Source organism: Dendropsophus ebraccatus, chromosome 3, assembly GCF_027789765.1.
Source record: "Dendropsophus ebraccatus isolate aDenEbr1 chromosome 3, aDenEbr1.pat, whole genome shotgun sequence".
NCBI classification, from domain to species: Eukaryota; Metazoa; Chordata; class Amphibia; order Anura; family Hylidae; genus Dendropsophus; species Dendropsophus ebraccatus.
The window spans coordinates 184,651,834-184,659,150 of NC_091456.1; positions in this window are offsets into that span (position 1 = coordinate 184,651,834).

A 7,317-nucleotide genomic window follows, 5' to 3' on the forward strand; every position below is an offset into this window, starting at 1 on the left:
TAAGCCAGCCCCCTCAGTAACACCCACTGCTGCTAAGCCAGCCCCCCTCAGTAACATCAACTGCTGCTAAGCCAGCGCCCTCAGTAATGCCCACTGCTGCTAAGCCAGCCCCCTCAGTACCGCCCATTGCTGCTAAGCCAGCCCCCTCAGTAACACCCACTGCTGCTAAGCCAGCCCCCTCAGTAACACCCACTGCTGCTAAGCCAGCCCCCTCAGTAACATCCACTGCTGCTAAGCCAGCGCCCTCAGTAATGCCCACTGCTGCTAAGCCAGCCCCCTCAGTAACACCCACTGCTGCTTAGCCAGCCCCCTCAGTAATACCCACTGCTGCTAAGCCAGCCCCCTCAGTAACACCCACTGCTGCTAAGCCAGCCCCCTCAGTAACATCCACTGCTGCTAAGCCAGCGCCCTCAGTAACACCCACTGCTGCTAAGCCAGCCCCCTCAGTAACACCCACTGCTGCTAAGCCAGCCCCCTCAGTAACATCCACTGCTGCTAAGCCAGCGCCCTCAGTAACACCCACTGCTGCTAAGCCAGCCCCCTCAGTAACACCCATGGCTGCTAAGCCAGCCCCCTCAGTAACACCCACTGCTGCTAAGCCAGCCCCCTCAGTAACACCCACTGCTGCTAAGCCAGCCCCCTCAGTAACGCCCACTGCTGCTAAACCAGCGCCCTCAGTAACACCCACTGCTGCTAAGCCAGCCCCCTCAGTAACATCCACTGCTGCTAAGCCAGCCCCCTCAGTAACATCCACTGCTGCTGAGCCAGCCTCCTCAGTAACACCCACTGCTGCTAAGCCACCCTCCTCAGTAACACCCACTGCTGCTAAGCCAGCCCCCTCAGTAATGCCCACTGCTGCTAAGCCAGCCCCCTCAGTAACACCCACTGCTGCTAAGCCAGCCCCCTCAGTAACACCCACTGCTGCTAAGCCAGCCCCCTCAGTAACACCCACTGCTGCTAAGCCAGCCCCCTCAGTAATGCCCACTGCTGCTAAGCCAGCCCCCTCAGTAATGCCCACTGCTGCTAAGCCAGCCCTCTCAGTATCGCTCACTGCTAAGCCAGCGCCCTCAGTAACACCCACTGCTGCTAAGCCAGCCCCCTCAGTAATGCCCACTGCTGCTAAGCCAGCGCCCTCAGTAATGCCCACTGCTGCTAAGCCAGCCCTATCAGTATCGCTCACTGCTAAGCCAGCCCCCTCAGCACCGCCCACTGCTGCTAAGCCAGCCCCCTCGGTACCGCCCATTGCTGCTAAGACAGCCCACTCTCCACCTCCTCATCTCAATAAGGACCAATAAAATCAGCCCTGGATATCACATCACAAAACCCGACAAACAGCCCCCTGCCTCAGCCTGCAGTGAGATGTAACCCTCACACAGTGACTTATCAGCACCTGGGAAAGCTGGGTGTCTGCCTGTGTGAATCAAGTTTATATGTTATTCCTGCACAGGCTTCCATCACAGCTGGATAATTGTGATCTTATAACAACATGGAGACAGAAAGAGAGCAACATATACAGAGATAGCAGGAAACAGAGAGGCAGAGAAAGGGGGGGGGGGGAAGGGAGAGAGAAAGAATGAGGTGAAAAGGGAGAGAGAGAGAGAGAGAGAGAGAGAGAGAGAGATAATAATGCACTTCTTGATAACAGCCACCCAACTTTACCAGGTGCTGATAAACCAAGCTTAGAAAGTAGTCCGAACTACAGCCACTCACAGGAATCAGGATGCGTTGAAGATGTGTCTGCACCTAGGAAAGCAGGGTGATGTACAGTGTGCACTAACTCCTCACTTTTCCTCTTCTCTCACTTTACCCTTCTCTGTCGGTAGATGCTAGAGTGTATCCTCTCCTTTGAGGTGTGATGTCACCAGGAGGGGCGGGGCCTCGACCGGAAGTAGGAAGCAGTGAGCTGCTGCACCATTCACTGTGCAGACACAGAGAGAAGGAAGCTGAAATATCCACAGTAATATGGTGGGTTATACAGGGGAGAGGACGGGTGTGTGGGGTCTGTATACAGGGGAGAGGACTGGTGTGTGGGGTCTGTATACAGGGGGAGAGGACTGGTGTGTGGGGTCTGTATACAGGGGAGAGGACGGGTGTGTGGGGTCTGTATACAGGGGAGAGGACTGGTGTGTGGGGTCTGTATACAGGGGGAGAGGACTGGTGTGTGGGGGTCTGTATACAGGGGAGAGGACGGGTGTGTGGGGTCTGTATACAGGGGAGAGGACTGGTGTGTGGGGTCTGTATACAGGGGGAGAGGACTGGTGTGTGGGGTCTGTATACAGGGGAGAGGACGGGTGTGTGGGGTCTGTATACAGGGGGAGAGGACTGGTGTGTAGGGTCTGTATACAGGGGAGAGGACGGGTGTGTGGGGTCTGTATACAGGGGAGAGGACTGGTGTGGGGTCTGTATACAGGGGGAGAGGACTGGTGTGTGGGGTCTGTATACAGGGGAGAGGACGGGTGTGTGGGGTCTGTATACAGGGGAGAGGACGGGTGTGTGGGGTCTGTATACAGGGGGAGAGGACTGGTGTGTGGGGTCTGTATACAGGGGAGAGGACGGGTGTGTGGGGTCTGTATACAGGGGAGAGGACTGGTGTATGTGGGGTCTGTATACAGGGGAGAGGACTGGTGTGTGGGGTCTGTATACAGGGGAGAGGACTGGTGTGTGGGGTCTGTATACAGGGGAGAGGACTGGTGTGTGGTCTGTATACAGGGGAGAGGACTGGTGTGTGGTCTGTATACAGGGGAGAGGACTGGTGTGTGGGGGGGGGGTCTGTATACAGGGGGAGAGGACTGGTGTGTGGAGTCTGTATACAGGGGAGAGGACGGGTGTGTGGGGTCTGTATACAGGGGAGAGGACGGGTGTGTGGGGTCTGTATACAGGGGAGAGGACTGGTGTGTGGGGTCTGTATACAGGGGGAGAGGACTGGTGTGTGGGGGGTCTGTATACAGGGGGAGAGGACTGGTGTGTGGGGTCTGTATACAGGGGGAGAGGACTGGTGTGTGGGGTCTGTATACACGGCGAGAGGACTGGTGTGTTTGGGAGGTTCTATATATGTGGTGGGTAAGGTTTGGCTCCATTCCTGATGCATAGTGGGTTCTTTTTCTGGTGGTGCACTGGTGCAAGGGTTAATACAGGGGTTGTGGAACAGTATTAAAGGAAAAAATCAGAATCTAATTTTATTTTTACTTTTTTTTTTTTACTTTTTTACAGCATATTATGTCATGGCAGATGTCAGTGTGGAACAGTCAGATGTACTGTCTGGAGATTTGTCTATTTCGAAGGAGAATGCACTGGATAAGGTAAAATTTGGCTACTCATTTGCAAAAATACATATTTGTATCTTATCTGAGCATGGTTCTTCCCATATTGTTATCACACAGGAAACATCTCTTTTGCATTTTATTTGTGGTAGTCTGGCTGCTACTTAAAGTGTCACTGTTGTTTTAAAAACCTTTAACATGCCATAGAGAACAAGCCAGGAAAGGACATTGGCTGCTCTATGGAGCTTGATTCTTTTTTTCATAACTCAGATTGGGGAAAGGACTTGCTCCGGCCTGGTCCTCTTCCTACTCGTACTCCAGATTTGCATGTCTGTATGGCTTGTGAAAATTATTTTTAAATGACAGTGGCACTTTAAAGCGGTTATCCAGTTAGTTAAAATGTAGAAATCTGTTTGTGAGCTTATTCAGCCCATCTCTGCTTTTAACCCCCTCCTCTCCTTTCCCCTCCCTTCCAGATGGCTGATGTAAACAACTCTCTGGCTGGCTGATTTTGGCTCCATTGAAACAGCAAGAGTGGCGGACAATTCCGCCACGGAATGCCGCCAGCCTCCTTGTCATAATGACATTCTATAGGAGGCGCCCGCGCCGCATCTCTGAATTCCACTCATGTACCTAACTTTTGATATGTTGCTGCTCATGGTGAGACTTTCAATTCCTTCCATACTTGTTATCTATTCAGTCTCCTTCCCCCAGTTCTCAGCTGCTGCTTTCTGCTGAAGACACAAAAATCTGTGTGAGCTACAATACTGTAGCTTCTATGTAATGCTTGGAGGGTTAATCATCAGCAATTTGACCTCACAATAACCCTCCCAGCATTATAAAGAAGCTACAGTGTTGTAGATACAGCCTGCCAGGGATGTGTTTACATCGGCTATCTCAGAAGGGAGGAGGGGGAGACAGAGAGAGGCTCCCACACAGATTTTTTGTAACTTAAGCTGAAAGCACCAGCTCAGAACTGGGGGAGGGAGACTGAATAGATCATACCAAGTAGGAGGAATTTTCTGTCTCACCATGGGCAGCAAGATATCAAAAGTTAGGTTTGAGTGGCATACCCCTTTAGGTCCCTGTTAAGCGGAGCATTAATCTGTTGTCTCAGACCGATTTAGCAAATTATTGCTCTGTGTATTAAAGACAATGATCAGCTGAAGAAACGATCATCAGCTGATTGTTGTCCTTCAACATGTTGAAATATCATTGGCCACCAAATGTGTCACTCAATCTAATAGCGATTCCCAGATGACTTCTGAAGAAACAGTAGAGAATTTATTACTTTATACCTTCATGTCCAGGCGCCGGGGACGGAGATCGCCAAACCTCTCCCCGGCAGCCAAACGTCTCATTGGAGGCGCTCGGAGACGCTCTGCTGCCGGGGAGAGGTTTGGCGATCTCTGGCAAAGGTAGTGTACGTCACACTGCGCATACGACGCACCAGGAACGGTACCGGAGGCGCGCGGAGGCTGGGAACAGGCCCTAGGTGAGTAAAATGTTTGTTTGTTTGATTGTTATAGTGGTCGCCCCATACAGTGGGGATGGGGCAATTTTTGAGCCCCCCCCCCACCGTATGGGGCAACCATACCCGGCGTATAAGACGACCCCAGACTTTAACCCGATTTTTCGTGGTTAAAAAGTCGTCTTTTACGCCGTAAAATACTGTATTTATTTTTAAGTAATTTTCTTTAACAATCATAATTTCATTTTATTTCTCCTGTTAGATACCCACTCCCAATGGGGAAATTGGCCACCTGCAAACTTTGGATTCATTAGACAAAGTTGTGCAAGCTGTATCAGAGTTTGAAGAATGTACAAAAACAAATTTTATTGTTGTTAAAAAAGAAAAGCACTTTGGCAATGAAGGTATTTGTGTTGCAAAGCATTACATGGTCATTAATTTAAGTTGTTTACTATTAGAAATAGGTTTTCCTACTGCTCACTGCTTGGCTCAACATGAGTCTTCTGCTTTGTTTAATGAAAGACCAGCAAAACTCTGGTGTATAACACTGTGTCTAATATAGTATGTGCAGCTGACCACAAAGGGCATCTTAATTGGGCAGGTGTCATTAAAATAATTATGATGACATACTGCCATGTTAACACCTAATACTATACAATGAGATTACTTACCTGTTCAGCAACCGAAAGATGTCAATTGTTTATTAAGAACTTTTTGATGACTGATGCATAGTTTAAAATTTATTTAATACATTTTCAAATATAGTATTGTAACGCTAAAAATCTGCAAAGATGAAAAAGTAGCATAGTAGAATAGTACAGTAGTGTAGTAAGAACTAGAGATGAGCGAATTTACAGTAAAAATTAGATGAATCAATTTATTATTGGCAGTTGGCTTATCAGCCACCAGCCTTTGAAGTCTGTGCTGCTCTGGATGGCAGGAAAAGCTTGATCCAGTCTTGGTAAACTCCTCCCAATTTCCCAGGACTGGATCCAGCTTTTCCCAGCACCTGGAGAGTAGTGTCTCGGACATCAAAGGCAGCAATTTATTTTCATTTTTACTGTAAATTTGCTCTTCTCTTGTAAGGCTGGGTTTACATATATAACTTTGCATCAGTTGCAGCTTTGGTCTAAAAAGTGACCACAACTGATGCCAAAAATGCATCAGTTGTCAACAGTTTTTCTATCCTTCTTTTCATTAAAAACCATCAGTTTCCAGTTTCAGTTCCCACAAGTTGCTCTCATCAGTTGACATTTTTTTCCCCAGTATGTTTTCCTGTAATTTTCAATGGGATTTGCGGGGCAGCTCACAGGGGGCTATATACTACAAGGGGAGAGCGCACAGGGGGGGCTAATTGGGAGGGGGAGAGCGCACAGGGGGGGCTAATTGGGAGGGGGAGAGCGCACAGGGGGGGCGAATTGGGAGGGGGAGAGCGCACAGGGGGGGCTAATTGGGAGGGGGAGAGCGCACAGGGGGGGCTAATTGGGAGGGGGAGAGCGCACAGGGGGGCTAATTGGGAGGGGGAGAGCGCACAGGGGGGCTAATTGGGAGGGGGAGAGCGCACAGTGGGGCTAATTGGGAGAGGGAGAGCGCACAGGGGGGGCTAATTGGGAGGGGGAGAGCGCACAGGGGGGGGCTAATTGGGAGGGGGAGAGCGCACAGGGGGGGCTAATTGGGAGGGGGAGAGCGCACAGGGGGGGCTATAAACTACTGGGTGAGAGCACACAGGGGTGCTAAATACTACTGGGGGAGCAATATGGGGGGCTATATACTACTGGAGGAGCAACAGGGGGGCTATATACTACTGGTGGAGCAGGGGGGGCTATAGGGGAGGGGGAGAGCACACAGGGGGAGAGATATGTTTATGTATATATATTGTGCTGCTCTTTGGCTTAATGCTGGATGCCAGAGCCGAACGGCATGCGTCCTCCCCGGTGAGGCATTCGGCGCTCTATTTGTTTGAATGAGTGCGGCGCCGCAGCAGCGGTGCGCCAGGATTCTGCAAGATACGTCCTGACGCACCGACTGTCCGGTGATGCGGCGGCCACTACTTCACGACCGCATATTTTGAACTGTCCCATTTAAAAGAATGGGATCAGTTCAGTGATGCGTTTCCCTCCGGCGCTTTTCTCCTGTGCTAGAGGGAAACGCCGACGCACATATGTAAACCTGGCCTTAGAATGTACTATGTTGCCCAGCTCAGCTTTCACTTTACCAGAGCAATGTTATTGCTCAAAGACAGGCCAAAAAATCTACAAATTGAGATAAAATACCTCAAAATTATAGATGATTAGTTAATGCTAAATATTTCAGATTTATTTTATGTATGATGAAGAATCACTCCTCAATTGTTTTTGTCTGGGTGGCTATCTGTTCTATGATGTGCCAACTTACCCTATCCTCTGCTCCTGCTTTGTGTGACTCCTAATATTTCACAGCTTATTGCTGAGTATGGAAGTCACTGATCTCAATATATCTGAGTGTTTGAGAATATTTGTATAGAGACTGAGAACGGTGAATTCTGGTCTAACTAAAGAAGATATTAACGCTTGGTCGCTTTGGCTTGTTAACAGCCATGAACAGGCG